This window comes from Glycine max, chromosome 15 (assembly GCF_000004515.6).
Source record: "Glycine max cultivar Williams 82 chromosome 15, Glycine_max_v4.0, whole genome shotgun sequence".
In the NCBI taxonomy this organism is placed as follows: Eukaryota; Viridiplantae; Streptophyta; class Magnoliopsida; order Fabales; family Fabaceae; genus Glycine; species Glycine max.
Window position 1 is genome coordinate 20,943,473 of NC_038251.2, and position 24,838 is coordinate 20,968,310.

The 24,838-nt window shown below is 33.6% G+C and overlaps 1 pseudogene; it reads left to right on the forward strand.

The window, feature by feature from the left end:
* Positions 1-21,273: 21,273 nt before the first annotated feature.
* LOC100791189 (ATP-dependent DNA helicase PIF1-like) lies at positions 21,274-24,016 on the forward strand (annotated as a pseudogene).
* The last annotated feature ends 822 nt before the right edge of the window (positions 24,017-24,838 follow it).

Consider the following 24,838-nt stretch of genomic DNA (forward strand, 5'->3'; position numbering starts at 1 on the left):
GAGCCCAACTAGGCTAGATTTATTCAATTCTATGATCCCTTTGAGCAAGATTTGATGCCAGTGTTATTTGTGCAGGAAATTGTTTGTGTTACGGTGGGCACGATTACAAAAATAGTGATGGATAATCATTCATGGTGTTACCCAGCTTGCAGCCAATGCCATAAAAAAACTGACATAGACGTGGCAAATTTACACAAGGGGGCTTCTTTTAAAAACATTTTACGTAACAGGGTCTCTTTTAAAAGAAATTCCAAGGGGGGTCTCTTCTGTAAGTGGGTGCCGCCATTAACAATGGCGTGAAGCCTGGAACCTCCAGAGGCAATGGCGGGACAGGGACTGCCGCTATTGGCATTTGCGGGACAGGGGGTGACTCAGCCTAAACCACCATTCGTACTGGCGGGATAGGGCTGAGTAGGAGTGAGAAAAATGGCCTCAGTGCATACCGTCATTCCTCCTGGCGGGACATGCCTACGTGGGCAGTCCCGCCATTGGAGCTGGCGGGATAGGCTTCACTATTTTTTGATGCAACCTGATGGGACTGAAGCATGGTACTGAAGCGTGATGACCTGCACCTAGGGTTCACATGCTATGTCTGAAATTTTTTTTGATGCTAGGGCTAGAGTTCTACTTCACATGCACCCAGTTGTTGCTTTAGAGGATACAAGGGCACTGTATTAGATAGGAAATCAGAAATCACAGAGCTAGGCATGTAGGATGTAGGAGGTGACTTCCATACAGACTTACTTTAATAATGGTGTGTAAATTTACGCTGTAGATAGCTTTTTGCTTTCTTTAAATAGAGCAAAGTTGCAATCACCACACTCAGCAGTTGCAGAAATTTGAGACTGAAGAGAGTATTGTGAAAGAGGAAGAAAGAGTTTCTTTAAAGTTTGATTCTATAGTAAGGATGTTTTATATTTATTTAAATAAAGTTTTCTTTCATTTTGTTTATTTATCATGTACAAATTTTTTATTTTGAAGTAACAAATATTATGGTTAGAATGAAATTTGAAGCTCATATTTAAGTGTATTAATTTTGTAAATTACATTTTAAATTTAAAAATTATTAGTAGTAATTATTTGTAAGCCTTTTTGTTAATGGTTTTTGCGTCTGAAGTATTATTTGACATATAATTTAATTTAAGACAAAAAATAATTACATGCTATTTCTTAAGTATTTTGTGGTTTGTTCTGAGTACGAAGTTTCATTTTACTTGTAATAAAATTTAGTATAAGTTAACAAAAAGAAATTGTAATTTTAATTATAAAAACAATAAGAAAAATATTACCAATTTTAAAAGTCCTGTCATTTAAATTTACTAACATAAAAACTAGCATGGGAATAACAATTTTTCGTTACTATATTTATTAGTAATTTATTGATTTTTAATAATCTTAAAAGAAGTTTACTTGGATTTGTAGATTATTTTATACTAGATCAGGTGTAATACTTCTCCAGTTTTCGAAAAATAATAGGTGAATATTTTATCTCTCCAAGCAATCACTAGTGCAGAAAATTAAAAAATATAGTTGAATTAATTCTTTAACACTCACTAATTTTGTATCTCTTTGTTTTTATCACATATATCATATTAGTTATTATACTTGAATTGTATATATTTCTTTTATCTCCTTGTCTCACTAAGTTTCAAATTAGTTGTTCAGCGAGTATTTTTTGCCTTACATATACGTTCATCTAGTTTAATTAATTAACCATTGAGACTATTCAGTGGAGATGGAGAACAATTACGCCTTATTTGTCTCTCCTCCACTCCTATATATAGGCAGTATACTTTCCTACTAATTTTCTCATATGTATATATATGATATATCCTTCATTACGGAATATATCTCATTTGAGTTAAGTAAGTTGTTCTCGTTAATTAGTACTGAAAAACGACGTCGAAGATACAAATATTGGGGTGCCTAGGCGTGTTGGCCATTTTCCGTCTGAAATTTTTTTAAGTGTAATCCTTTCATTTATAACCCTTCTATTTTGTGTCTGTCTGGAATTTTTTTGAAGTTAAGGAAGCGTATATGAATTAATTTTATTTGAAGTAATGATTTTATTTGTTAGACTAAAATTTGAAGGTAAAGTTTAAGTGAATTAATTTTTTTAATTAGAATTTTTATTATAAAATTAGTATGAGTAATTATTTATTTTAAAACTACTATTGTTATGATTAATTATTTTTAATTTTGATGATGTAGGTATATCATGAATTCAATTATTACAGTGTTGTATTTCAACGGAAGAGTATATGAAGACAATGATGGTGTAATATTTGAAGGCAGTAAAAAGGCCATTCAGATTAAACGCGGAATTAGTTTCAATGCTTTGAAAAAAAATTTGGAGATAAGGTAAAGTTAGAAAATAATGAAATTATTTCTACTATAAGTTGTAGATTTTTAGTTTCAGGAAAATATGTTGCGTTGCAAATTTGTGATGACGAAGATGTTGAAACTATGATCGAAAGTTTTCAACAACAACAACAAATGTCAGTTCTAGAATTGTACGTAGAAAAGGATGTTGCTGGTGGTTCGATGTTTCATGCTGCAAATTCTGTTACGTCATGTGGACGTAATGTATCTCATCATGAGTCGGAACTGCCAAGAAATATAAGCAATTTACATGATGATGAAGATGATGATGATGATGATGATGATGATTATCTTGCATCTAACTCATACGTTGAAGAGTCTTTGGATGAAGATGATAGTGATGATGAAATATTTGATACAGACGATGAAGTCACTGACATCGTTGAACCAGTTTCAATTGTTCACCCAACCGAAGGTAAATGTTTGTGAAATACAAAATTAGTTGAATACATCTATCTTTTTATGAGAATTGTATTTAATGGTAACTAAATAGGAGTAGTTTGTTGACGTGATTTTTTTTAAAATTATTAGGTGTACCACAAATTCAAAATCCATTTTGGAATGATGCTATGCATTATAATAATATCAATTGGAGTCATCCGGACGAGGAGGACATATGTGGTCTGGACATGCCAACGACTTTTAATGTTGGACAAGAATTATATGTTGGCATGGATTTTGACAGTAAAGATGCGGTCAAAAATGCACTGAAACAATATGTGATGAAGGTGCATCAAACTTTTAAGGTTGTTGAAACGAAATCACACAAATATATCGTTTGTTGCCCCAACAACACCGAAGAGTCTCCTTGCCCTTTTTATATGAGGGCAATTTTATCCAAAAAAACTGATGCATGGAAAGTGACACAATGGGGTGGACCGCACACATGTCTAAATATGACTATGACACAAGACCATGAGAAGCTTGATTCAAATTTAATTGCGACTTGCATAGTAGGTACGTTTTTTATGTTCATATTATCCTACTTTTGTGTTATTTGTTATTTTAATTTGTAATTTTATTTAATTATTTGAATTACAGGCATGATTAGAGAAGATCCATCAATAAAAATTTCTTTGATTCAAGAAAGGATAAATAGTGAATTTTCCTATGAAGTTTCATACAGAAAAGCATGGATGGCTAAACAAAAGGCGATTGCAATTGAATATGGCGATTGGGAAGAGTCGTATGCGAAACTCTCGTCATGGCTAACACACATGCAAAATCATTCTCCTGGCTCTTACTTTCAAATACTACATGACGATTTTATTGTTGGTAATAGGGTAAGTCGCGAACATCGTCAGTTTCATCGAGTATTTTGGACATTTGGTCAATGCAAAGAGGCTTTTAAGTACTGTAAGCCAATCATACAAGTTGACAGCACACATTTATACGGCAAATACCGTGGGACCCTGTTAATGGCCACATCGCAAGATGGAAATGGTGGTGTTCTTCCTCTAGCATTCGCCGTGGTCGAAGGCGAGACGCTAACGGCATGGTCATGGTTTTTGGCCCACTTGCGTGAACACGTCACAAATAAGAATGGAATTTGTCTAATATCTTATCGTCACGCGAGTATAAAGTCTGCTGTCGCTAACGAACATCTTGGTTGGCAACCTCCCCACGGTTATCATGTGTACTGCGTCCGACACATAGCCAGCAATTTCAATCGCAAATTCAACAACGCGAAACAAAAAGAGATGTTCAAGAAATTGGGTAAGGTTTATTTTATACATTAATTTAATTGGAGTTTGATGTCTACATACAACTTTTGATGATAAAAAATTTGATGCAGCGTACACTCCTTGCAAGCATGTGTTTGATCAAAACTTAGAAAAATTTCGTCAATTGAGTCCAGCCATAGCAAGATGGATTGATCGCATTTCAAAGGAAAAATGGAGCATGGCTTACGATACATCTGGACGACGATATGGTCACATGACAACCAACCTATCAGAATGTGTGAATAAGGTGTTGAAAGATTGTCGCAGCATTCCAATAACAGCGTTGGTCAAGTCAACATATAGTAGGTGCCGAAAGTACTTTGTTGATTTTGGTCGCCAAGCCCAAAGACAATTAAGAGAAGGCCAAGTTTATTGTTCTAAGCTTGTTACAAAACTTAGGAAAAATCAAGAACAAGCTTGTTCGCACATCGTTCGCGTGTATGATATCCACTCGACAAGGTTTGAAGTAGAGGAGACCTTCAATCCTATAACGCAACGTGGCAGACAAAAATGGGCAGTTAACTTGAATGGCCATTATTGTCAATGCAGAAGGTATTCTGCGCTTCACTATCCATGTTCACACATTATTGCAGCTTGTGGTTACGTGAGCATAAACTACTACCAATATGTAGATGTTGTTTACACCAATGAGCACATCTTAAAAGCATACTCCGCACAGTGGTGGCCTCTTGGGAATGAAGCGACAATTCCTCCTTCTGATGAGGCATGGACACTAATCCCTGACCCAACTACAATTCGTGCGAAAGGTCGGCCAAAATCAACAAGGATAAGGAATGAGATGGATTGGGTCGAACCATCTGACCACCGACAAAAATGTAGTAGATGTGGAGCCGAAGGGCACAATAGGCGCCGATGTCCAATGCAATCTGACCGTGGGAGTAATTCATTTAATTGATTTATGTATGTTACATGACTGACTTGTATTGCTTTAGGTTTAGTTCAATGTATTTTCTTGTTGGTCTTCAATGAAATCGTCAGTTACTTTTTGTTGAATGTGTGCTTCTAATGAAATAAAATTACATTTAGAAGTTGAAATAAATGGAGTGGATCAATCGAGGTTAAGTGACATTGGTGTTGATCATTAGTTAGAAACGTTAGTTATTTTCTTTTGTCTACCTTAGTTTTTTTTAACTATCTACAATGACAAACTATGGACTTAGTCATTATGGTTTAGTGTCTAAGTATTTTGGTTTAGTGTTTAGGGTTTAATCCTTAGGTTTTAGTGTTTAGAATTTTGGATTTAAGGGTTTAGGGTTAAGGGGTTTGGGTTTAGGGTTAAAAATTGAGTGTTTAGGGTTTGGGGTTTAGAATTTAGTATTTAGGGTTTAGTGTTTAGTTTTTATATTTTATGGTTGAGGGTTTAGATTTTATATTTTAGTGTTAGGGGTTTAAAAGGTATGGTTATGGGATTAGGGTTTACTTTTTATGTTTTAAGGGTTAGTGTTTAGTTTTTTTATTTTAGGGTTAGGGCTAAGTTTTTTTATTTTAGGGGTTAGGGCTAATTTTTTTATTTGAAGGGTTAGGGTTAGTTTGTATTTTTTAGGGGTTAGGGTTTAGTTCTTATTTGTTAGGTTAGGGCTAAGTTTTTCTTATTTTAGGGTTAGGGTTAATTTTTTTATGTGAAGGGTTAGGGTTAGTTCTTATTTTTTAGGGGTTAGAGGTTAGTTCTTATTTGTTAGGGGTGAGGGCTAAGTTTTTTTTATTGTAGGGTTAAGGTTAATTTTTTTTATTTTAGGGGTTAGGGTTGGTGCTGATTCGTGTGATCGTTAGTTAGCAACGTTAGTTATTTTTATTTTAAGCGTTAGGGTTTAGTTTTTATAATTTATGGGTTAGGGTTAAGTTCTTATATTTTAGGGGTTATGGTTAGGTTTTTTATTTGAAGGGTAAGGGTTTAGTTCTTATTTTTTAGGGTTAGGCTTAGTTTTTTTATTTTAGGGTTAGGGTTTAGTTCTCAACATTTTAGGGGTTAGGGTTAGTTGTTTTATTTTAAGGGGTAGGGTTTAGATTTTTATTTTAAGGGTTAGGGGTTAGTTTTTATGTTTTATGGGTTAGGGTTTAGTTCACATTGATGTTCATCGTTACTTAGAAACATTAGTTTTTTCCTTTTGGTTACCTTAGTTATTTGGTTTAGGGTTCATTGATTATTATAGTTTGATACGCGACATAAATTGTATCCATAAGTAAGCCTTAATAAACTAAATATCATACATTACGTGTGAAATTCAAATGACAAATATACAACAAAGCCTTAATAAACGGAGACATGCAAACCATTCATTTTGGTGTCCGTGATGCCGTGAGGATGTGCCACATGGTTGATCCCATCTTCGTGCTTGGCGATCAGGATTTCTTCTGCCTCGATGCCTCCCCGCTTCTTCTTTGTCAGCCTCCGCAGAAAATGCGTGACGCAAATCAACACCGAATAAGTCACCCGTATTAGGTATTTGTCCCGGTACATTCCATTGTGTTCCTAACGGGGCATTAGGTGTTGGAATTGGGCCATGATATTGCTGTGAAGGGGTCATTGTGGGCCATGAAAAATGAGCTTGTGTTTTCGCAACACCACCGAACGATTGCTGGCTTGCAGAAGTATCAATGTGATGACCCTGAAAAGGATACTGATACATCTGTGTCGGATACTCAACAAATGTTTGTGGCGTGTAATACATTCCATGGCCACACTCCGCCATTTGTTGGGAATATTCTTCCGCTTCAACAGTGTCCCTTCGTCTGTCTATGCCCTGAGTTTCAACACTTGACTGAAGTATGTGAAACTGTTGTGCGGGAAATTGACGCTCTGATGCGGGACCATGTGACACTGGCTCAATGACTCTCTCTTGCTCTTCGGATAAAATTGTAATTTTTTCCACATAAGGCACGAGATCATCAACTGTCCATGTATTCCTCCCTTGAGGAGACACCATGTATTGTAATGTCTCCGCAACTTCGGCCTGCAATTATAAGGGTCAGAAAATTAATGGCCATCATTAAAAAAAAAGTTCAAGTTAAATATTCAAAAAAAATTAAAAAATACCAATGTAGCCGTCTTTGCATTTTGTGGGTCAACAAACATCTTTGTCTTTCACCTATACCAGGCCATGTAGTCCGAGTTAAAGCTCAATAGGCCTTCTTGTCGGGGATAAGCGTCGACCCTAAATGCATGACGATTATTCCACTGATGAATCATTGGGGCGAACAATTGCCCCCAATTTTCGTCATGTTTCCCTTTTAATGTTATGCCATGAATGTTTAAGGGTTGTGAAGGAGACTCTGGAACTGGTTGCTGCATCCCAAATTGTCTCAACACTCTGTCCGGTTGGTGCCACTCAATAACTTGGAAACAAATTAGTGGCACCACCGCGTACCACACGAGACTTCCGACTAAACAAACGGGAGGCAATAATGATATAACGGTTAATGGGTAAGGCTCCCACACAAACTGCATATAACAACATAGTTGTGAACAATGTAGTAAAAAAAGACATAATTTTTTATTTTACAAATACAATAGCATGGTTCTTACCTCATGACGTTTCATAATATCCAACTTGCGACGAAAAACTTTCACATCATCATTGCCGATATGTTGGTTTCCACGTCACAGCCACCTACAAAGAATAAAATTTAATATACCCTAAAACCATTTATTCTATTGAAATGAAAGACGCTGTTAAAAAGGACTGACCTGTGCCCCAGTGGTGTATTTTCTACTTGGGAAGGAGTCCTCTCTGGAGCCAAGGTTGGACATCGTTCCCATGCCCACAATTGTAGTAAGATGCACATACCTCCGATTGATTTAGTTCTATAATCGGTGGCACTGCACATCTCTCTGTATAGAAAACCAAGTACGGCTGCTCCCCATGCATATCTGCCACATTCTTCAAAGTTACGTAAAAATTGAAGGTACCTTAGCGAAACTCTGTTATTGGTTTTGTCAACGAATAAGACACCTCCAATGAATCTCAGTATCCATGCACGAGCAAACCCTCGTACTTGTTCTTCGTCGTCGTCATTATTTATTTGTACAAAATGGTGAGCCAGCCAACTTAATTTAACCACACTACCTTTAATTTCATCTTCTTGTGGTCTGACTCCCAATAATTCCTCACATAAATCAGCCCAATCAAGATTTTTTGGACCGATTAATGGTAAACCATCCACACTTATACCTAACAATATAGAGACGTCTTGTAGAGTAATAGTACACTCTCTGCATCTCATGTGAAACATATGTGTTTCCGGCCTCCATCTTTCTATCAGAGCACTAATTAATGAGACATTTATTTTTAAGTATCCCATCTTGATAATCCAGCCGAAACCAGATTGTTGAAGAAAAGGAAAAATTTGCTCTGGAATTTGTTCTTCCCCTTGATACGTGGGGACAGCTCGTCTGATATGTAATTTCCTTTCTTCTTCCTCATTCCAAACATGTTCTGAAACATGCTTAGGTTGCATCCATAATACATCAGTATCAATGGGGCCAGACTTAATGTTAATATGTGATGAAGATGATGATGAAGATGTCATTGCTACTGCAAAATAAAATTTAATACATGTGAAGAAAACTTTAATTTATTAGTAAACTTTAAATATATAACAATAAATTTGTAAAAAATCAAACTGGCCAATTTTTAATATATTCAATACATAAATTAAAATACATGTGAAGAAAACTTTAATTTATTAGAAATTTTTTTTTCTATAATTAACAAATAAATAATTGAATAAAATATGGACTAACAAATTATTTATAATACAAACAAATATTGAAATGCAAAAAATCATTTCAACAATATATATACAAAAATAATAATAATGTACAATGTATCATATATTTAATCACGTAAATTTTCTAAAACAAATAATATTAACCTACAAATTAAAACTAACAAATAATATATATAGCATTCTAACTAAAAATAATTAACTCAAATAATATTAAATTATCAACTCATTTATTTAAAATACAAAATTATAATACTAAAAAGATAAATTTACGTGTGTCAAGTGTCTAATATTACAATTATTTATTTAAGTGTCAAATATTTAATATTACAAAAACTAAAAATTTACGTGTGTCTAAAATCTATAAATATATACCTAAAGCTAATATTAACTTGTGCCTAATACTAAAAAATATAATATTACGTGTGTCATCCTAAAGTATCATGCATGTATATATATTTATTAGGCTAAACTATCATCCGTCTAAATATATACCTAATACTACAAAAGCTAATATCACATATATAAAATTTAGGAATATATACAACAACTAAATATATATACACGTAATATTTTTATACTAACTAAACAAATATATAATATTTTTTTCAATTATACTTACTCATACAATTTTTTTGACTAGAGATTAAGTTATAAAATAATTTCTTATTTAAAACTCATAAGAATAATTAGTTTGTCAACCCCCCTACAAAAGTACATCATATATTTTAATTCTACGAATAATTAAGAATACAATTAATTTAGATTCTATAGAACATATGTAGAATACAAATAAAATAAATTTAGAAAAATAATTGAAACAAGTTGATAAGAAAGAATAATTATTTTAGAAAACTTTATATTTGTTGAGTTAGAATATATTTTATTTTACAGATATTTCTAGAATTCATAATAAAATCCCCATTCTTTGATAAAAAAAAAATTAATAATAATATTCTATGCTGTAATTACTACTAATACTAAAATATTATATACAATAACCAAATATTATTTTCAACCAAATATATACAATAACCAAATAATATCTAACAATATATACAATAACTAAATAAAATTTTAATTCTAACTAACCAAATAATATTTTCATACTAACTAACGTAACCAAATAATATTTTCATACTAACTAACCTAACATTGGAATATCTATTAATACGTAAAAAATAACAACACAATAGCTACTCATACTAACTAATTTAAACTTAGAACTTTCGTTAATAATAACTAACCTACTATTTACATACTAACTAACTTAGAATATTTGTTAATACTAATACTAACTAACTTAAACTTATAATATATATTAACATATTTACTTTGAAAATACTTACCAGGAATTTATGTCCAAGATAAGGGTAAGGGCACTTGAAGGATGAAAGCACAGCAACAAGCACTAAATTTGAAAGAAATTTGAACCACGAGCACAGCACAGCAAGCACAACATAAGCACAATAAGCTCTCACGCTCAAGAAGAAAGAAAGAGAAAGAAAACTCAGTAAGGTAAGGAGAAATGTAAGCGTAAAGAATGAAGTTCAACCATTTTTTTTTTATAGTTGAAAACTTGAACCCCAATGTTCAAGATTTTTTAACGTTCACATGCTATACTAGGCTTTTCAGAAACTGGAAACCCTAAACACTGCAAGCTTGAGCCTAGCTATCTTCTAAACACTGCAGCCTTCACGTGAGCCAAGCCTATCCCGCCAGCTCCAATGCCGCAACCTGAACCTATCCCGCCAGCTCCAATGGCGGGACTGCCCACGTAGGCATGTCCTGCCAGGAGGAATGGCGGTATGCACTGAGGCCACTTTTCTCGCTCCTACTCAGCCCTATCCCGCCAGTACGAATGGCGGTTTAGGTTGAGTCACCCCCTGTCCCGCAAATGCTAATAGCGGCATTCCCTGTCCCGCCATTGCCTCTGGCAGTTCCAAGCTTCACGCCATTGTTAATGGCGACACCCACTTACAGAAGAGACCCCCCTTGGAATTTCTTTTAAAAGAGACCCTGTTACGTAAAATGTTTTTAAAAGAAGCCCCCTTGTGTAAATTTGCCACATAGACGTTGTGCCATTCACATATGGATGTGGCAAACACAATGATCAACCTATCTTGAGGTATCAAGTTGAAGTGATGGTTAAAGACAAAGACGAAGATACAAAATTTTTGCTCTGGGACCGTGAATGTGCAGAGTTGATTGGTCAATCTGCGGATGAAATTAACAGGCTAAAAATGGAAGTATGTAAATTTACAATCAGATTTTGTTTATTTGCTATCCAAAATCATTGTGGATATTAACTCATTGAATTTTTTGTTGGACAAGGGTGGTGATGTTGATTTAGACGCTTCTCCTCAGGCCCTTGATAGGCTGCTAGGTTGTGTTCTTGCATTTAAAGGGAAGGTTCAGCCAAAGTTCGACAATGATGTTGTTCTTAAATATTCAAATGAGTTAGATTTGATCAATGTTGTGCTGGATATGCTAGCTGATACTAAGGTACTATTTTGCCACCTGTGTTTTAGTTGTTGTCATAATAGCAATATATTCAATATGTTTGGTTAGTCTCAACTTATATATCATGCAACCATTTTCCAAGATGGATAGTCTAGTGGTTGAATGTAGGGATCCTACACAAGCTGAATCTGTAAGCTAAAATTGTTCTTGTGTCTTTTGGTCTGATGTATTTTGGTATCATCTCAGGAAAAATAGAAATTTGGCTCATTTCAAGTTTGCATTCAGCTTATTAAACCATATATTTTTTATGCAGCAATTTGTGTCAGTGACAGCAGACCATGACCCACTTCTGAGGGTTCCATTAACACCCACAAAGTGCCTATCAGCTGATGAACTGGATGATGAAGCAAGAAGTTGTGAGATTTCACCCGCGCAAGTTTCCTCTAACAAACTAGCAAGACCTTCTGCAACTGAATGAATTTTCCTGCTTTCAAGTTATCTTTGACGTTTTGAAATCATGCTATTACCAAGTTGTGATGTTCGCCAAACATTTTACTATTTTGTTGTTGTCTCTCTGTATAACTTTTCAGAAACATTGTTTTATGTTATATGTTCCTAAGGTGCATGAAGAAGATTTTTTTTTTGGTTTGGCTTATTTTGTTTGTTAATATTGTCGGATCTCCATTATATTTGCCATCTGTCTTCCTATTTTCATCAAATCCCTCGTGGATATACACAACTAAAGTAAAGTGATTAATTAAAGTGGCTTTTTTTGGGAAGGAATTTGACCTTGTGGCTGTTAGGATTCATAGTGATTTTCTAACATGTTATATATGGTTTTATTTTTTATCAGTTCCGAAGCTAATTGCAAAATCATGTGAAACATCCTCCTCATTATGACCATGATTGAAGTTAATTGGCAGAATTGTGTCATTGGATTGGCTCACTGCATTACCTTTTAAACTGTGGATGTTCTAACGTAAATAGTCTTGACGCACCATTTCAAGAATAGCACATGATGCGATAAAACCAACATTTGTCTAATCTTTTATTCTACATCCTCTGAAGACAAAAAAAAGATCCATCAAACTGAATAATATATGTTATATAGGTGATTAAAAAACAATTCACAGACTAGATTAACGAGCTACCGGTGCACACACAACATCTTTCATATTAATTACCCTTTCGATCAGTCTCAGGCACCAATGGCTCTACATGTAGGTGTCATGATTCCTGTATGTGTGGCCCATTTTCCCAGCCGTTAATATTGAAATATAGTCTTAGGGCTTCAATTTATACCATCTTCTTCCTAATTTATAACTTTGTCAAGTCGATAATTGTCATTCACACCATGCAAAAGCACCAACTCACTAGAGGCCTAATTTAGCAAAGGACAGAATGAAGAGCAAATGTATCATAGATAACAGACAACTATGCACTCTACTTCACAGTGTAGGAATTATCATACTAAAAAACTATATAAAACATTTTCCATGCAAAATATATTTTTCCAGATTAATTGATTCTATTTTACTTTTATTTGTCTCTATCTACAAGTAATTGCATCTAAATCATTCGCGACCATATGCATTGACATATTTTTTTTTTATCTGTTTTCAATTCTTAATCAAACACGCAAACCCAAAAGGAACCAAAAAACTCATGAACTTTGTTAATTTTAACCAACGCTAATTAGTTTAGCATTTTTACACTAACATCCAATTTCCATGACTGCGTTTAATCAAAAGAAAAGTTAGAATCAATTGCAGGTCACACTTATTTTTTTAACATTGACATGCATATATGTATAGATAAAGAATCATCTAATTTGGTTAAAAAGTTTTGCCTCATACCAAAAAATTTACCTTCTGAAAGTATATATTTATGATATATATAATTACTTTGTTAACACCTGTCATATTAAATAGATGCTGATTTTTTTTGCTCATACATTTGTTTCCCTGCATTTTTATAAATATCAATATTGGTTGTGACATTCAATAAACAGAAGAAAAAAAAACACTTTGGCTATCTTCACCACCACAGATACATTCACAATGATTCAGATGACTCTCCACGTCCAATCTTGCCATGCTGCATTCAATGCTCGAGAATTCTCAAACCCCTTTGTATTCCGCGACTTACACCTTTTCACCAACCATTGTGTCACTTCAACATTTATTTTCCACAGAGCACTTCTTCTGCAGATATTCACTTTTCATTCCTTTGAGAAAAAACACTGAAACGGCTCGGAGGATGGCTTCAGAGTTATCGACTGACTCAACGGAGACAAGCACCAGTTCTAATTCATCATCAGCTACAAGCAAGGTCAATGTAAAAGCAATAACCCGCTTACTTTCTCAAATTACTTTGAACATTATAATCCCAGTTTAAAACCTCTGCACTACTTTTGTCAGTTCATACCTACGTTTTCTTTGTCTACTGTTATTCTGTTCTAGCTATCAAACTAAGGCTTCTTCCTTCCTTGTTTTGTTAATTTTTTACCAACAGACAATAAATACCCAATTTTCTTTGTTATTTGCTCTGTTTATTGATATTAAATTGCAATATAGTACTACATATTGGTTCTAATTTGCAATATACGATTGATAGATAACAATTAGATATAATATTCTCTTGGTAGGATTGTTATTTGCTCTATTTTTTTCATGACTTTGAGTGTCTTATCATGTTACAAATCCTTTTTTTAGACTTATTCTTCACCTCAATTGTTTCTGGATAGCGAATTATGCTGCTTAACTTCGAAATTTGGACCTATATTGATCTTTCATATTCAACAATAGTTGCACATTGTAATTCTAGAGCAAACCAGAAAATAGTCATAGTCCTATTCTATTATATCATATGAGAAATCTAACATGTAACCAAATCAGAAAACAGACATAGTCCAACAAATTTTAACTTTGGTTACTTTCTGACAAACCAAAACAATCCCAAAACTTGGCTATAGCTTTTCTATTCTGATTGTTAATCTGCATTCCACTCGAAAGATACTTTATGTCAGCAGCCTATTTTCATCTCAATGTTTAATTCCAAAATAGACTTTATATAACCTGTTAAGTTAGGCATGAGTATCACCCTGAAAATTTGATCCAAAAGATTATAAGCACATTTACAGCAGTAAAAATACTGCACAACTTTTATATTTGTTAAGTTTAGAAGTATTTCATTTTAGTCATTCCATGATACATTCATTAATTTTATTATGTTGTTGTCATTCTCCAGATATTTTAAATTTTCCTCTTTCAATACCATACTTGATTTTAATTTTTTCATTTTCTCTCACTGCAGATTCAATATCCAATTAACACAACCATTAATCCTGTAGTTCACAGCAGTAATCCATAATGATAGGGTAATGTTATATGCCAACTGTTTTTATTCTTCATGTAGTTTCATATTCTTTTTCTTGCTATGATTTTTTGCTGGACATGATAGAAGTGCCCTCTTTTTACCACCGACAATGGGCACCAAAATACCCTGAGTTTATGAACTTCAGATATGATGGAACAACATACCAAATCAGGCTAAGACAACATTGGGCAAAAGTCTACTTTGCAAAAGGGCTGAACGAATTCAGAAAAGATTTATCAATTTTTGAATCTGTGATCATTAAATTCTTGGCATGCAACAACAAATCCAAGTTTGATCTTTATTTCATTCCCTCACTGGAGTGTCAGAGCTACGGAAGACCACAACTGATGTCAAGACAGCATATGTGGACACTTGAAATCACACAATCAATGCTTGGTGCACCAGGACCACTAGTAACAATGAAAATCTCTTTAATGTTGCTTACAAATTCGTGCTTATATATCACACTATTTTTTTCCATGCAGAGACTCCCCAACTGTGCCATCACACATGTAAATGCCTACAGTCAACACATGACCATTCTCAGAAGATTTGGACCTCCATTACAGTGGAATGTCGTGGTGGTTGACAGTGGGGTTGGACACAAATATGTTGTACAACTATGGTATCAATTCCTCACAGATAATGATTTCTCCCACGGTGATGAAATCTCCTTCTATTACAGGAGCATTGGCAAAATATGGGAAATTGTCATCCGCCAGAAAAAGAATTAAGACTATTAGATTTTTCTATCTTTTTGTCTTTTATGAACATTTTGTCAACTACATGGTCTCTTTCTTATTTACTTATTTGACTTTGAACATTGAATATATTATAAATGTTTAATCTATTTTATTTTACACATTAGCTTTAATTTTATTTCTGTTTTGCAATATGAAAAAGTATAGATCCCAAAAAAAATTGCAAACTAGGGGAATAGAACTGATCCCCGATAAGAAAATCATGTGCTACATCCTCTTCATCATTGTACAACATGATGCAACTTAACATAACTGTTACATGAGTTCACATTCTACAATGAAAAATAGACTTTTTATTAACTTTGTAATTAACTACAAGTTATTCTAATCAGTGGAATAGACGCATATATTACATGTAAGAAAATTACTATTTAAGCATATCCTTATAGGTCTTATACACCTAAGCCAGTTTTGATTTAATCAATATTCTCTCAGATGAAACTAAATAATAAAATTTAACTCGATTGTGAAACGGTCCGTGCTTAAGCATTTTCTATCCAAACACTGCTTTTGCTCTTCCTTTTTTAAAGCTAAAGAAAAGAAGCAAAGGGAAAGAGAAGAGGATATAGGATGTTGTAACACTGTTACGTCTAAGCAAATTAACATTACAACAGATAACACTCCTCACACACACACACACACACACTCTCTTTGTTACCACATGCTACTTCATATTCAGCATAATTCTATGATATTGTTGTTAAATATACACTTAACTAAAATATGCTCTTTACCAAATTTCCACAGCTGTCAATCCTTGACTATAGTTTTAGTTCCTCACATTGCTAAATTCCAAATTTTATATTTATCATCTCTTACTTCATGTCAATAGACATTTCTTTATTAAATTACTAAGTCTATTATATATACAAGTCTAATTTACCGAATCCACTATAGTGCTTCGTATAAAAATTTGAGCATTAAATTTTGTCTTGACCTGTCTATTCCATCTTTTATTCAAGGTTCAATTGTAAATGCTCACCTTTATACGTGGAAATCAATCAACTGGCTATCTATACATTAAGAACCTACTCTTCTATATACAAGATCTTTCATTTTAGATTTTTGATGAATCCCAGACGCCATATTTTCGCATTCAACTGTCATCATTGTTATATGGCCCGTTTTCCAAGCTATTCAAATTGAGCTACAATTTTGTCCCTGATTTCCCATTTGTATCATCTTCAACATTTGTTTGATGTGCTAGAGATTTAAAGTAATATTCGCCTACAACATTATTTTTCGAACTATTAATATTGAAGTTCAGCTTTTTCTCAAATTTCTAATTTCTTTCATCTCCCAAATTTTTTCCATGAGCTACAGATTTTAATCAATATTCTCTAACAACATTTAATAAATATATGCAGCTTAATTTATAACCCAACCAGCTTCATCAATACCAATCTTCAACATGCAGAACGACGGACATGCAAACCCATCTAATTCACTAAAAGCCAAGATCAAGAGGAAACATATCATGCAAGAAAAAAAAAATCGTTAGCCTGGGCCATCTCTGCACACAACTATAGACACTAATTTGCAGTATACAAAATATGATGGTAAGAAATTATACATACTATGTTAACAAAAATTATATTACCTCAGTCAATTTAACTTTGATTTGTCTGTATTTTTAAGTGCTGCCCACTGATTCATTAGAAGATGTAAATTATGAATCCACACAAGGTATCGTGAAAAGAAACGCTTAGTCCATCTTTTGTTCGAGCTTTAAATATGAGAAGGATATCTTACTAAAAATTTTACAGGATCTGATTCTAATATTTTGTCGGATAATGAAAATTGTCAATCCGAAGCTAATGAACCTCAAATCAACGCTGAAGGTAATAATTATAGTCCTGAGTTAAGGTTAATCATAGCAATTCATATCCTGTTAAATTAATTTTCACAATTGCTACCATCATGTGAGACTATGTTATTAAACAATCTCAAGCTATTCTGACTTTGGTGACTAACTCATGCAATGTAGACATTGTAATGCAAAAATGTGGTATAGTGAAAGAATTTGAAAACATAAAAATTGTGCAAGCCCAAGCTTCAGTTTATGTTGTGGAGATGGCAAAGTTGAACTTCCATTATTACAAAATCCACCAAGAGATCTCCAACAACTTCTCTTTGATGATAATACATCTGATAGTAAAAATTCTTAGCATAATATATGAACATATAACATGATGTTTGCCTTTACTTTTGTTGGTATTATGCTAGACAAATCAATTAATCAGTCGAGATGACCTCCCACAGTTAGAATTCAGGGCCAACCATGCCATCAGATAGGCAGTCTATTACCAATGCCTGGAAAAGAACCAAAATTTGCACAATTATATATTTTTGATACAAAAAATGAAGTTCAAAATAGAATTAATACCATGAGGTGGTAGTTCTTTTCTCTCTTTTATTATAAAAAATACTCATTCAAAAAGCATTTTCTATTAGAATGATAGATCTATTTTAATATTCATTTTTCCAGCCAACATAATGGAATTCAGAGGCACATTGTTTCAACTTTAAGTCAAATGTTGGACCAACACAATGCCCATGCAAAAAGTTTTAGGATGACTAGAGATAGATTGGCAGATAGTCAAGTAGATAATGTCAGATTAAAATTGATAACAGCTCGTGAAACAGATGGTCGTGTATACAATCTACCAAATGTTGTTGAAGTTGCTGCTCTTATAGTTGGTGATTTTGATGGAAACTTAAGAAGAGCTATTATTGTTGAAACTCAAAATGGAGAATTACAGAGAATAGATGAATTGCACTCTAGCTATCTAGGACTGCAGTACCTTCTACTCTTCCCTTATGGTGAAGATGGGTATAGACCAGACATACTTCACCGTTCTACATCTGCCACCAAAAAAGGAAGAGAAATCGTCTAACAATGAGAAAGTGGTTTGCTTACAGACTTCAGTCCAAGTCAAACGAAGCATAAACTTTGTTGCATTCTAGAAAAATATTCCAACAATTCATTGTTGAAGCATATACCATGGTTGAGTCTGAAAGACTTAGCTACATCAGACACAACCAAAAGAAACTTAGAGTTGACAAATATTCCAGCTTACAAGGATCATTGGATGTTGGGACCAGCAAAGGCTTATCTAAAGGAAAAAGAGTAATTTTACCTTCAATATTTGTTGGGAGTCCACGCTACATGGATCAACTGTATTTTGATGGTATGACAATATACAACCCTGTTGGTTTTCCAAATCTTTTTATCACTTTAACATGTAATCCAAATTGGCCTGAAATTCGTAGAGTACTTGCACCTTTGAATCTGTAACCAACAGATAGACCATATATTATCTCACGCATTTTCAGATTAAAGTATGAACAAATACTTTCCGACCTAACAAAAAATCACCTGCTTGGAAATAAAGTTGCGTGTAAGTTTGCTATTATTCTGCTCCTTAAACTTAGATATTAGTTTATTTTTCCCATTTTTGCTTTTCATATAATATCAAAGTTCAATATTTTTATATTATTTTTACACAATTAATATTATAATCTAACAATTCCAGTTATGCATACAACTGAATTTCAAAAGCGAGGACTTCCTCACGTCCACCTATTGCTATTTTTACACCCAGATAATCAATACCCATCTTCAGATGAAATTGACCAGATAATATCAGTAGAAATACCTTCACATGAAGATGACCCAGAACTCTATATAATGGTGCAAAATCACATGGTACATGGCCCATGTGGAATTCTACAATCTCATTCTCCATGTATGAAAGAAGGCAAGTGCAGCCATTTTTATCCTAAAATATTTCAGCCTCATACTATTTTAGATTCAAATGGCTATCCAGTCTATCATAGAAGAAATGATGGTCGAACAATTTCAAAGAATGGTGTCATCATTGATAATAGATACATAGTACCTTACAATCCAAAATTACTCAGAAAATACCAAGCACATATAAATATTGAATGGTGTAATCAAAGTACTTCCATCAAATATTTATTCAAATACATAAACAAAGTTTATGACAAAATTACTGCAGTTATGGTTTATGATGGCAATGATGAAGTTCAGAATGCTAGCACTCAAACTAACGAGATTAAACAATATCTAGATTGCAGGTAAAATTGATTTAACATACATAATTCATATCTTCACTATTTGTTTTCTTAACCAATCTTTATTGCAGATACATTTCTCCCTATGAAGCTACTTGGAGAATCTTTGCTTTTCCAATACATGCTAGAAAGCCTGCTGTCGAGAGATTAAATTTCCATCTTCCAGGCCAACGCAATGTTTTTTATGAAGATGATGATGATATAGATGATATCCTATCAAAGCCAAGCATTTCAGATTCAAAATTCTTAGCTTGGATGAATAGCAATAAATGTTTTCCAAAAGGCCGAAATTTGACTTATTGACAATTTGTTTCAAAGTTCACCTTGAATCAAAAAACCAGATCATGGCAGCTCAAAAAAAAAGGACATACGATTGGAAGGCTAATATGGGTACCACCAACCACAGGAGAATTATTTTATTTAAGAATGATGCTCACTACATCCAAAGGACCTACTTCATTTGAGGATATTAGAACAGTTGCAAATGTTCTATATCCTACATATAGAGAAGCATGTTTTGCAATAGGTTTTCTACAAGATGACAGAGAATTTGTCGAAGCAATCAAAGAAGCTAAAGATTGGGGAACAACTAATTATTTGAGAAAACTATTTGTGATAATGCTATTAACAGGTAGCATTACCAAACCTGAAGAACTTTGAAACCAAACTTGGCATTGGTTAGCTGACGACATTGCATACCATTATACAAAATCAACAGCAAACACAGGTTAGTTTTGATCCATTAGTATCTTGAATACAATCACACATAAACATTCTTTAACCATTTGGCTTCTCATTTGTTAGAATTAGACATTACTGATGAACATCTAAAAAATTTGACATTGGTGGAAATTGAAAAATTATTGCATGCAAATCAAAAATCACTTAAAGACTATCCTCCAGTGCCATGTCCTGAGCATCCGAATTCTACACCCTCCCTAGACAATAGCTTGATATTATCATAGCTCAATTACAACAAGGATGAGACTAGATCAGAATTCGAACATCTTTTTACATCCATGACAGGTCATCTAGCTATTCATATATTATAAATTGTATTTCTAAAAGCATTCATATATAAAATATAATTGCCACCTATATCTTTCAATTTATAATTTAATTATTCTTCATTTACATCTAACATTAAATTGTTACTGATCCTAGATGAACAAAAAGGAATTTATAATAGAATTATGCAAGCTGTCAACAACAATGAAGGTGACATGTTTTTCCTATATGGATATGGAGGTACAGGAAAAATATACATATGGAGAACATTGGCAACTTCATTAAAAGCAAACAACCAAATTGTCATTATGGTTGCGTCTAGCGGCATAGCTTCTCTCTTGCTGTCAGGAGGCAGGACTGCCCATTCTAAATTTAAGATACCTGTACCAATCTTTAAAGACTCGACATGCAACATACATCAAGGAAGTCAGTTAGCAGACTTGCTAAACCAAACAAGTTTGATTATTTGGGATGAAGCACCCATGGCTCACAAATTTTGTTTTGAAGCACTTAATCAAAGTTTAACAGATATTATTCAACAAAAAAACAATTCCAATCAAATATTTGGAGGTAAAGTCATCGTGTTTGGTGAAGATTTTCGACAAATACTGCTAGTCATTCCAAGGGGAAGCCGCTCATACATTATAAATGCAAAAATTAATTCATCATATCTATGGTCTTGCTGTGAAGTATTAAGGCTGACAAAAAACATGCGTTTAAAAGCCAATCTGCAATCAATTGATGACCAAGAAACTGCTACATTTGCAAAGTGGATTCTAGACATTGGAGATGGAATTATTGGCCATGAAAATGATGGATATGCTACGGTTGAAATTCCCAATGACCTATTAATAACTGAATATGATAATCCAATTGATGCTATCATCAAATCAACATTCCCATATTTATTCCAGCACCACAATAATCCTGAATTCTTCAAATGCAGGGCAATATTAGCTTCAACCAACGAAACAGTGGAAGAAGTCAATGCTTATATACTATCTTTGATTCCAGGTATTCAAGAATATCTTATCCAATCAACACTACTTCTTTAAAGCTATACCTGCTCAATTAAAAAACTTACAAAACTACAATGTATTTAATATTCGTATTGTTTGGATCCTAATTCAAATAAATATGATAGGTCAATGTTGGATCAAGTGGCCTCGGAATAATTAAGAAGGGGGGTTGAATTAATTATGAACGTGTCTTGACTAATTAAAAATTTATTCTTCTTAATGTTACTACATTCAATTAGGCTTTACTACTAAGTTATGAGAAAGTAAAGAACAAAATAATAACTTAGACAAAAGTAAAGCGGAAATAAAAAGTACACAGCGAAAAGATAAAGAGTGTAGGGAAAAAGAAGACAAACACAACATGTATACTGGTTCAACAACAACCCGTTCCTACTTCTAGTCCCCAAGCAACCATCGGTTCTTGAGATTTCCAATAATCTTGTAAAATCCTTTACAAGCAAAGATCCACAAGGGATGTACCCTCCCTTGTTCTCTTTGAACAGCCAAGTGGATGTACCCTCCACTTGAACTGATCCACAAGAGATGTACCCTCTCTTGTTCTCAGTATTACAACCCAAGTAGATGTACACTCTACTTGTACCACAAAGGATGTACCCTCCAATATGTTAAGACAAAGAATTCTTAGGCGGTTAGTCCCTTGAATCTTTGTAAGGGGAAACAAAAGATATCTCAGGCGATTAGTCCTTTGAAATCTTTTGTTTAAAGGGAAGAGCAAGAATCAAAAAAATTCTCAGGCGGTTAGTCCTTTGAATCTTTTGGCAAAAGGGAGAAGGAAGAATCAAAAGAATTCTCAGGCGGTTAGTCCTTTGAATTCTTATGGCAAGAGAGAAGGAAGAATCAAAAGAATTCTCAGGCAGTTAGTCCTTTGAATCTTTTGGTAAGAAGAAGAGGGAATGAAGAAAAAGAATAGCACAAGTTTTGGCCAATGAAATTTTCTTGAATAAAGAAAGTATTGAAAAAAACTCTTAGAAGAATGCTTTGAATGAATGAAAGAAATCTGAAAGTTCTTTTTTTAAAATTCGTGCCATGGTCACATATTTATAGTCATTTGATGACTTAAGTTAAAAGTTTATGACTCTTGGCAATTTCTTCAAAACTAATCACTTTTTAAAAGTTGTGACTCTTTTGAAAACTAGTCACTTTAAAAGTTGTGACTCTTTTGAAAACTAGTCACTTTAAAGGTTGTGACTTTTGAAAAATCTTCAGAAACTAGTCACTTTAAGAATTGTGACTTTTGGTAATTTAATTTTCAAAATAAGTCACTGGTAATCGATTATCATCATAGTGTAATGGATTACACATCAATAGATGTGACTCTTCATGTTTAAATTTAAAAATCAAAACATTTAGAAACAATGGTAATCAATTACAAGTATTGTGTAATCGATTACACAAGTTTGAAATGATTTGGAAAAGTTTTGTCACAAGTTGTGACTCTTGAAATTTGAAATCTAACATTTTAAAACATTGGTAATCGATTACATATTTGTAAATCAGTTTGAAAGAAAAAAAATGTTGGCTACTGGTAATCGATTACTGCCTTCTGGTAATCGATTACCAGAGAGTAAAACTCTTGGTAAAAGATTTTTCTTTGAAAAATTCTCTTGAACAAAATTGTGTTATTCAATATTTTGAAAAACTCTTTTAGTACTTATCTTAATTGAGTCTTCTCTTGATTCTTTACTTGAATCTTGATTCTTGATTGAACGACTCTTTGATTCTTGAAACTTGCTTTGATTACACAACTCTTTGATTCTTGAAACTTGCCTGACTCTTGATTCTTGACTTGAGTCTTTGGCATCATCAAAATAAACTTGGAAAGCATTGCTTCCACAGTCAACACATGGAATACCTAAGTTCTGATGTTGTAGACAAATCAGAAAGCATTGACAGTTTCCATTTCCAATCAATTACCACTGAATTTCTTAATTCGCTCACCACATCTGGTTTGGCAAGTCATTCTATCACGCTAAAAATTGGTTGTCCTATAATGCTGCTGAGAAACTTAGACCAATCACATGGACTGTGTAATGGTACTAGATTAATAGTCACAAAGCTAGCGAAACATGTTATTGCAGCTGAAATTATTTCTGGCAAAAATCCTGGACATAATGTTTACATTCCAAGAATGTCAATGTCGCCTTCACAATCACCATGGCCTTTTAAGCTTTTAAGAAGATAATTTCCAATCATGCTATCTTATGCAATGACAATCAACAAGTCTCAGGGGCAATCACTTTCTATGGTTGGACTTTATTTGCCAAAACCTATATTTAGTCATGGACAATTATATGTTGCATTATCAAGGGTCAACTCAAGGAAAGGATTAAAAATTCTTATTCATGATAAAGACCAGAAGAGTATGACTTCAACTACAAATGTAGTTTTTAAAGAGGCCTTCAAAAACTTATAAGTTACATTTAACACCCTGCAACACACTATAATTTGCCTTCTCCTACAACTTTCATTTCCCTCTTTTAAGATTAAACTTCAAGTTCACGCCATCGCCAACATGAGCCACACATCTTCAGCAGCATCAACTGAAGTAAGTCATTCCTAATCTTCTCCTCTCAACAAAACTTTATTTCCTCTTTTTCTTCATCTCAACACTTCAACTACTAAAATTACAATGGATCTCTCACAGCAGATGAATAATCCAATCATACAACCAACATTGATCATGCAATTTATGGCTGCTTTTCACAACGATAAAGTAATATTTTACTATCCTTTAATCCCCTATATTTTTTAAAATTACAACAGTTCAATATACATGGACTAAACTTTTTCAGTTTTTTTCCCAGACTATCATACTGATTCCATCATTCTACCATAAACAATGGGCACCAGACTATCCCCAGCATGTTGACCTGAAATATGATGGAACCATCTATAAAATACGAGCCAGGCAGCACAAAACAAGATGCTATTTGGGAGATGGACTCGAAAACTTCAAAAGAGAATTAGAAATATACGAGTCGACCATCATCAACTTCTTTGCATGCAATCATCTCTACAAGTTTGACATACACTTCACCCCTCCACTACACCGACAAACATGTGGCAGACCAAGACATCTGTGCAGAAAGCATATCTGGAGTGTTAAAATTACACGGGCCATGGCCGCTGCTCCTCATCCCCTGGTAAGTTAACATTACTTACATTAACATAAATCCATGGAAATCCAATTTTAATATTAATTTTACTTTTCTTTTATCTGCAGAAACTTCCACCA